The sequence below is a fragment of the Cheilinus undulatus genome, linkage group 22 (assembly GCF_018320785.1).
Source record: "Cheilinus undulatus linkage group 22, ASM1832078v1, whole genome shotgun sequence".
NCBI classification, from domain to species: Eukaryota; Metazoa; Chordata; class Actinopteri; order Labriformes; family Labridae; genus Cheilinus; species Cheilinus undulatus.
The window spans coordinates 30,411,002-30,421,294 of NC_054886.1; positions in this window are offsets into that span (position 1 = coordinate 30,411,002).

Consider the following 10,293-nt stretch of genomic DNA (forward strand, 5'->3'; position numbering starts at 1 on the left):
GACGGTCACGTTGACTTTTGTCAGTAATGTTCTGCCTCAGATTTTCTGACAAATGTCCCAACCACTCCATCACAACAGCAGGGGGCGCTGCTTGTGGCGGTCCAAAAGGGGTAGTGAGGAAAGGCAGCGGAAAACCATTTCCGGGTCGCTACCACTCCCTGGAAAACACACAATTACGCTTTAATTGTCAACAAAAACAGTGGTTGGATCATGGCATATTCGAGTCAAAAATGTAATTGTAGTGTCCTCTTGGGGTTCAGATAACAAACAAACACACCTGTATTTAAGTTTCCACGATTGGACAGCGGGGATCAGGAAAGACAAAGAAGCCACTTTAAAAATACTTAAAGATGTGCTTTGCCTGAAGGCGGGACTAAAGACTCGTGCTTTGGTGTAAAGACAGTTCATCACTGCAGCATGTACCCACAGCTTTGGTTTTATCTTAACTAACATTCTCCAGCTTTTAAAAACGAAAATCCCCATTAAGCAGACCTGGGTCTGTCTCCTCACTCATCACTGCTGGCTGTGTCTGACCCTCTCACCTCTTCACCCCCAGACACATAAACATCCACGCTGGAGGACTAGGGGAGCAAGTTGTGGTCAAACTTAGTCGTATGATTAAACTGCGTTATTCTTTTTAACGCGTTAAGGTTTCAGGATTGATCACAAGCGTTAATGCATTGATGTTAACAGCCCTATTATAAATATTACCAGTCCAAATAAGTGCCTAGTGAGTTGCCATACCTTTATCTGGAGCACAGACAGAGCAGTGAACGTACACTGGGTCCTGTCCTCTACATTCTGACTGATGTACCACAGTGAATGCTCATCCAGGAATCAGATTACAGTCCTTTAAACCTCCCTCCATTTCTGTCAAAGCAGCAAAACACTGTTAAAATGCTCTAATACAAACATGAGTCCTGCACTCAAAATATTAAGGAAGTAAATGTAATTATATGACACAAAATAAACTTGATGTAACATAAGTAATAAAACAGCATTTTATATAAATATATGGTAAAAGTTCAGTATAACTACTGATGCATTAATGCTTCAATTATTGTAATGTTATAGATTGTTAAGCTTGTTCATTTGAATACATTAAAGCAGGGGTGTCCAAACCATGGCCCGGGGGCCAAATGCAGCCCTTGGCCTATTTTTAATTATGCCCTGAGAAAATTCCAAACCATAAATGAAAAATGGCCCACATTAGAATATGAAGCTCATGCTTGGCTGTAGTGTGACTTTAGTCTGTGTTTTTATTAACAGACAAGAATACTTTTGTGTTACCTTGGGGGCTAACCAGGGGCGGACTGGGGGGAAAAAGTGGCCCAGGAGTCATTGTCAGACTGGCCCATTTAATGCACGGTAGGGCGAGCCAGCCAGCTGGCACCACACGTTTTATGTAACATGATGAAAAAAATCTATGCATCTGGTGTTTTGACTTTAATTTATACACTTATTAATAAACTGAAGAACCCAACTGGTTTATGTTGACAGTGGGGCAGGGGTAGAAAGTGACTCATTACATTTACTCAAATTACTGTAAATGAGTAGCTTTTAATGTACTATTGCTTTTTGTGTAGTTTTTAAAATCACTATTACTTAAGTATTTTTTGACTGAAGTATTGTACTTAATGACATTTTAAAAGCATCAAGTACTGAGTAAAGAAATAAACACTATCATTTTTGTTAATTATTAGATAGCAAAAGTCATGTGGCCCAGATGGGGCCCGGATCATCCACGGGATTTGGGACGGATCCGTACAACGGACCCGGGCCAGTGTCCTTTGTCACAACGGGCCGATACCGGTTTGATTCCGTTTTACACCTCTGGACCGGCACTGGGCCAGCTTCAGAATGGATGTGGGCCACAGCTGCATCAGTTCCATACCGGATCTGGCCCAGACTTTAAAAGACACTAGACCAGATCAGTAAAACGGACCTAGGCCTGTGTCAGAGGTTCCGTACCGTATCTGGCCCTGAGTCAAAAAGATACTGGGCCAGATTGGTAAAACGGGCCCAGCCAAGTGTGTAATGTGATTCCATATGAGAATTAATTCAGATATTACCCATTCTAAGTTCAGAATGGATAATATCTGAATTAATTCTGATACAGAATCACATCACAAATGGGCTTTATACTATCATCTATTTCTAAACTTCAAACAAAAACAAGAATTCTTCAAATTTACATTTGAACCACTCATTTTAAAATGAGTTCTATATTTCTAGAAATGGTTTTACACAGTTTGACACAAAGGGCATTTAGTAAAGTGGAAAAATGTTTAGAAATTGCATGGAAACTGGAATTTTTCTGATCATTTTACCTAAATCATTACATGCATCACTGAATTTGTACCCAACACATGATGCATCCACTCCAAAAAAAAAAAAAGAAATCTGATTTACTTTACTTGAGCCATTACTGGCCCTTGTGTTTTTATCAGGGCACACCAACAGCAGTGTGGGACAAAAATTTTGATGTATGTTTCACATCTCCAATCAGAATCAGAACCCAGTATTATTGGCATTTGCATGTACATGTACAAACAAGGAATTTGACTTAGTACCAAACAAACGTGACAGAGGAAGAGTAAAAATATTAAGATGCTAGTAAAAACATTAAGGGGCAAGAAACCAAAAATTGATTTAAAAAAATACAGTCGCAAAATGAAAATATAAAATACTATATAAATGTCACAAACATGTTTATAAAAGTTTAAAATAAGAAGAAACTTTATAGATATGCAGGTATAGATGGATAGGATATAGTGCCATTTCCAACTACTTTATTTTTCATTATGCCAGCACAACTGTTAATTATTTTCATCACGGATTATTTAATCAGTACCACACAGTATTTACACTCATGACCAAAATAAGAGCTATGCATTCAAAATCAGACACAGAATAGAGAGTTGCTACATTCATGTCTTATGACTTATGAGGAAGTCACAAAATTCTATGAAAACGAAAATCTTAAGGGCAGATATTTTCTAACGACTTTGAAGATAAACATTGAACATTGGACTTATGATGCACCAAACCAAGTAAAATACAATGAAATAAATTTAATAGGTTTTCTGGTAGGGGCTCTAACATGTAGCAATACCTTGTACAAAGATCAATGTAAATATAAATGTAGAAATGCATAAGTGACAATACAACAAATACCAATATCCAAATAGTACAAAAAATGTACAAAAATGTGTGCCTACAAAAGTTCAGCCAATCCTGGACATGACTCTCCAGTCATACTGACAAAGTATTAAACACTGTATCAGATAAATAATCAAAGAAAAGAGCAATAAATATTCAAGAGAAGATGTTGCATTTTTTATACACAAGTCTTGAATGCATAAGGCTCCCTCTAGCGGCTAAAAATGTTAGAACTGAAAAAAGGTCCTAACATTGTTAAGAGCAAGATAACCACAAACTCATATTGGAGAGTCATTAAATAAAACACCTGTTCAAAGACACTTAATGCAATGCGTTAAATGGTGTCACTCAATAGATAAATCTATTAGACTTATGAATACCTCAATAGATTTATAAAAGGAAACAATCTGAAATGAATTAAAATACATTTCGATTATCAAGCAGACCTTGGACATGACTCTCCAGTCACAAAGACAAAGAATTAAAACACTATCAGATATATAATCAAAGAGAAGAGCAATATTTCCTATTTAAACATGCCTATTACATAGCTGTTTGGGTTAAGGGGAACAATGTCTGACATGTTCACCTTATTGGATTACCGTTGATTAATTTGTATTTTACGTCCTAAGTGATTTACATGTCTTACAAAAACACACATTAGATTGAGAAAATCTGAAAGTATAAACTCACCTGCTGGCCACCATGTGTTTTGCTCTGCAGTGCACTCGGTAGACTCGGTAGTGCACAAGGTAGACATCCGTCAAGCTTTCTCATATAACCCTATCACTGTGTAAGTGAAGAGACGAATAATGAAGACATTTCATGCTGTAATCAAAGATAATAAAATCAGAGAGGTGAGAACAACAGAAAAGATAACTTCTGAATATTGCAGGAAAAAAAAAACAATACAAAAACAGCTCGATTATTCTCAATTCTCCCCGCAAAACCTCAGCTTACGTCACATTTTACTGTTGTGTTGGTGTCGTTGCAACAGCAAATACACGACCTTGTATTTTCTGCATATACATTTTTAAGATATGGTATGTATTTCACACGAAAGCTTGGATATAAACTAAACTCAGGCTAACAGGAAACTATTGCTAACATTACCAGAAAAGCAGAGCTAACTATAAAAGTTTAAATATATATTTCTAATTTTTCTGAGTTAAAACTGAAGTTTCTAATGCACTGTAAGACAGAAAACTCCCCCTAGTCTCCAAAGCACATATTTAACATTAATTTGTGTTGTTCTGCTCTGTCTCTTATACATCCCTCTCTCTGTCAGTAGTTGACCTCTGTATGTCTCATAAAGGACATGTAGATGCATATCAGCTCATTTATTGAACAAACTGTAAAAGGAGAGATTTGTTCTATTTATTTAACAGTTACCATATATGTAGATTTATTTCTCACCGTTTCAAAGTAGAGTCCCTTACCTGACGCTCTGTAATTTCTCCTGCTGTAAAATAAAATTAGAGAAATGGTAAATAACGGTCACAGGGAAGCTAATTAGTGCCAGCTAACTTAGCATAGCTAACTTTCTCACTAAGCTAGCAGATCGTTTTTCGATGGAATTAGCTAAAAAAGAATTTAAAATATCAGACACTTAAAAAAAACTGTTAAAAAACACTAAAACGTTTGTTCTTAAAACAAAATTTCTCACCTTTCCGATGCAGTAGTTTTCTAGAAGCCGTGCTGTCCGTTTTGTCAGTTACTCCTCCAAACCGGTCTGAACCGGTCCAACTGAAGAAAACAAGATCAAAGGAATTCGCGCGCTCGTTTGCACTGTTCCGACCCGCCCACTGACAGTGAGTTATGAGTGACACGCCCACTGCCGAGAGGTCACAGCCTAGGAGTGACCCGGATCTGTAACGGAGCCGGCATGGAGGCGGATCCGGTCCAGAGTCAGCTGCTGTCATCCTTCGTGGTCTGAACATGTTTGATAAACAGTGATCTGATCCTGTTAGCTCTGAGTCTGCGCAGTGACGCTGGTGACCCTGGGTCAGTCTGTCACACAGGCACTGAGCACATAAGAGATGTTAAATACAGTTTCACTCATTTATTTGGAGAAAAATCTCTTTCTCAAAAAAAATAACAAAAAAAGATAACTTCATCATTTTGAACAAAACTCTTAGCATATACTTTAACATTTGGTTAAAGCTGCGTTTAAACACTGCAGTCAGACATGAACCATCTAGAATAAAGGATGATGTAAAAGAGGGGAGATTAAACTAATACTCATGATTTAGCCTGGGTCCACTCTTTACTGTGTTTCTGCTGAACTGTGGGCTGACTGTAGACTGAAGAGGTTCAAATCAGATAGAAAACACTAACTTTTTTACTCTTTAAAATATTGCTATCATGAAAGTCTGACAGGATTTGGTTTCTAATTCATCAGGGATCCTATACAGATAAATATTATGTGGCTTTTAGACTCTAGAAGATGGTTTGATTTTGTGTTAGGATGATTTAGTCTGACCTTATTGACTCCATCATGTGGAAACAGTTAACTTGAGACTTTTTCTGCAATTCACAGCTAGTGAAAAAAAAAGTGAAAAAAAAGTGTAAAACACACCAAAATATCAGAAATCAAGCTTCTGAAGTTCAAAGATTTCTGGGGGAGGAACGCCAGACCACCCACACGTCTGGACTAAATCTACATGCCTCACTAACTACTGTACATGTGATTTTCTTCTTGGTAGTTTTAAGTTTCAGAGTAAGTAAAGTAGTGGTTCTCAAACTGGGGTCCGGGGACCCCTGGGGGTCTGCGAGCCACAGCTTAGGGGTCCACGAAATAATTAAAGAAAAAATTATTGAAGTCCATGTCATTACAAAGCAAATAATTTAAATTAACATAGGGACCACAGTAGCATAAAACACTCCCAAATAATTCAGCTTTGGACCGATTGAAATTAGATACCATTGTGTGATTGTTTATTGTTAAACATAATTGTCACATTTTTGCCACATTTATCCCATTTTTTCCCTTTTTTACTATTTTGTGACAGTTGTCAGCCAATTAAGCTACCTTCGTCATTAAATACAACTTTCTTCCCTACTTTTTTGCCCATTTTTAGCACTTCTTTTCGATACTTTTCCCCATTTTTGGCCCTTTTTTCTTTTTTTTTTCTTACCACCTTTCACCCATTTAAGCTACCTTTTCCCATTAAATACCACCTTTCCTCTTATTTTTCCCTATTTAGTCAATTTTCTCTCATTTTTCTGCCAGGTTTTTTTTTTTTTTTTTTTGCCCATTTTGGACTTTTTTTTTCCTTTTTCTCATTTTTTTCACCATTTTTCACCTATTTAAGCGATCTTTGCCATCAAATATCACTTGTGTCCTAATTTCTTGCCCATTTTAGCAACATTTTTTGGCCACTTTTATCCCATTTTTGCTCTTTTCACAATAATTAGCCCATTTAAACTACCCTTTTGCCATTAAATACCACCTGTAACTTCTATTGGCCAGTTCTATCCAAGTTTTGCGCTTTTCTGACATTTTTTGGCCCATTTAGGCTACCCTTTTCCATTAAATACCACTTGATTCCTATTTTTTTGCCCTATTTTGCCACTCTTGACTGCTTTTTGCCATGTTTTTGCCACTTTGTCTCATACCAGACGTTCCCAATATGGCATACAGCATGTAGTTTCCCAACAACAAAAATGTGGCTAGTGGAAATGCTTAGTGGCTAATAACTGTTCAAAAATAAGTAGCCACAGTGGCCAGTGTGCAAAAAAGTTAATGTAAAGCCCCGGAGATAAGGTATATACTTAACGCTTTAAAATAATAGAAATTGTTTTTTAATAGACACAATTAGTACCTCCAAATAAAATATGTGCATTCAAAGAATACAAATGGCTTAAAATCAATGAAAATAGCATCTGTAGAGTTGGAAAAGCTCTGCCCCTGCCTTCCTCTAATGTTTTTTTTCCCTTGTTTCTTAACTCTCTCACGCTGGCTCGCTCATTTTGCTCATGTCACTGCTGTGTGATTGACAAGTGACAGATGCAACAGCCTGAGGAAACGGGCGGGACACAACCACAGGGACCAAAGCTGATTGGTTATAGGCAGTGATAGGTGAACTTCCTTAACGTCCTTAGAAAACACAGGCGTAGCGTATCACAATAGCCCAGCCCACTCCCCCACAAAAAAGTCCTTGAGAGAGCCTGTGTCCACAACACTGTGGGCCATAGTCACGCTTTCCTTTTCCCCCCCTTTTCTTTGTTTTCCTTCTTGCCTGGCCAACTGGCCCTTCAGCCCGTCGGCCCACCGGGGAAATCCCCAGCTTCCCCGTACATCAGTCCGCCCTGCCAGGTGGTATAATGTTAATCAGTGTCTATCTCATGTTTTTGGCTGTTCTTTATCACAGAGCTCCCTTATCTGAATGTTAAGAAGCATTTCCAGAGAAGAACCTTTTAATCATTAAAACAACTTAATGGTAGTGATTTTTCAACCTTTGTTCATGCAAGAAGGAAGGTCAAAGATATTTTTCTTGGACAACCTCCTTCACATTATCACAACAGAAACATGTGTCGGTGTCTCTACTTCCATTTTGGACCTTAAAAGCGATCCACTGCAATCCCAAGCTGAGCCAGCTCCTTTAACATTGCAGGTATGCAAGAGTCCTTCTTTAGAGAAGTCACGCTCCAGGCACCGACCCGGAAAGACCGCTTCAGGTCGAGCCGTTGAGAACAGGTTAATGTCACCTCAGCACCATCAGCAATACCCAAATACAATGCATGATAAACAGATACAGTATTTTGATTAAAACCATGGTTTTCTTTGAACTTCAAGCATTTTTCTGCCTGAGAACCAAATCCCAAAACTTTTTCTTGTTCTCATGATTTTTAAGCTTATATATAAATATAGTTTTCATTTTATAAAGTTGAGGTAGTGCAGAATAAATTATATCAAACATGAGCATGGTGTATATTTTCTGAGTGGTTTACATTGTCAAAAGAAAAGTATTTTAAAAAATGGCAAAAGAGCCAGAACCGCTAAGGGTTAATTTTTAAGAAAAAAACCCTCAGAATTCTTACGTTTAAAAGTCATTTATTTAAGAGAAAAAAATAGATTTTTTTTACTTTAAAAGTTGTAAATCCATGTCAACCAAAACTTTGAATTTTTTAGTTTAAAAAGTCGAAAAATCCAAACACTGTTTTTAGTTTGTTTTCTTATTAATATTTTTACCTTAAAGTATATATTTTTAGTTTTTAAAATCTTGAATTTTTTTACTCTCTAATATCAAAATGTACAACTTTTTAAACTCTGATATTTTGAGTTTTTCCTGTGAATTTAAGATTTCTTTGAACTGAAATTCTTAGTTTGTTGTCTTGGAAACAGACTTTGTAATCTCAAAGATGTGCAGACCTCATGTTGACTCTGTTAGGACATCTTACTTTGCCACAGTTGTTCACTGTAAGGTGACAGTCTTTCTTAAGTATAATCAGTGCTTTGCACTGTGTAAATAATTCTAATTATAAATACCTTCAATTTATTGAATCAAAATTTTATAGAGTCAGAAGAAGTGTTAAATTTAACACTATGGGGCTGAATCAACACTGATGATTTTGCTGTTTCCCATGTTGGAATAACTGGATCTGTGCAAAAAAAAAATGAACACTTTCAAAAGTGGATGCATATACACACTTTCCTAGTTTTCAGTTTAACACTCTCAATGCTAACACTGGTGATTTTGCTGTGTAAACATGTTTTTGGTTGTCATAGATGATAAGAATTACAAGGTCCCATAATATTCCATTGAAAATGCATGTAGGTCATTTCTGACCCACTTATGGAAGCGTTGCGTAGAACGAAAACTTAAATGCGATGAGATGTGATGCATGTTAATGATGAACATTTGGAATATGAAATGATGGCAGCTTACAATTACAAGGACAGAATTTCTGACCCATCTTTATGCATGTAAAGATGAAAAATCCTTTCATTTTCATTTATAGCCTGGAAACATGAAGGTTGTAAAAGATAAACTGGCATGTCTGCTGTCTTTATAGCTCTGGGTCATAAATTGTAATAACTTTGCTGAACCATGAAACATATCCAAATATCAAAGGAACACATTATCTATTATCACTTTAATTAACAGCTTTTAGACTTTACACTATTCTTGCATATTTCAGAGCCAGAGCTGGGCATTGCCAGTCCAGAAAATCTGATTAATATTTCTAAAAATTGTGATTGTTTATATTCCATTCTTACTGTTTTGATTTCTTTTCTTTTCTGTGCCTTTCTTTGAATCTTAATCGCTCCTACATTTCTGGCTCTTAGGTCTTTTTTTAATGTGGTTGGGTTCCTGTACTAAATGATGCATATCCATTTCTGAGAACAGTAAATCAGACTTTTCTCTACACCTGCATATTTGTGAAACCAAGCTGGGCAACGCCAGTCCAGAAAGTCTGACTCTAGAAAACAAAAATGTAGTTCTTGAGTTTGTAACTTCAGTTAGAGCTTCACTCAAATTAAATTCAAAATGTTTCTTTGTGTGAGGTTTAAACAGATGAATTATATCAGAACCTGCTGTAAATCTGTGTAGCAGATCAGCTTGTTTCAGTGACTGTACTGTTCATTCATTGGGAAAAAGGCCGGTCCACTTTAAAAGACCAAGGCTGTGTGAGAAGGAATTTTTCCAAAACTTATTGAACTTTTCTTATCAGAGACACAAATCCAGAGTCAGCTTCTGTTACTGTTAATTGTTACTTTGTTTGTTATCAGCATTACAGCAGAGGTACAAATAAGAAAGGTTCAGACACGGGCAACATTGTTGGTACCCTCTGGTAAAAAAAAAAAAAAAAAGAAAAAAACAATAATGGTCACTGAAATGAGATAAAACTGACAAAATTAAAAATAAATAAAAATTTCCTAAAAATTAACTCATGAAAATCAGACATTGCTATTGAATTGTGGTTCAACAGAATCATTTAAAAAACACAAAGTCATGAAACCGACCTGGACTAAAGTGGAGGTAGCCTGAGAAAATATGTAAAATAATGTGACCATAGAGACATGTTGAACTAAGGTGAGTCTTGTAATTGTCATCACAGGTGTCTTCAAACTTGTAATCAGTCAGTGTGACTATAAGTAGTCACTGTGCTGTTTGGTACCAAACT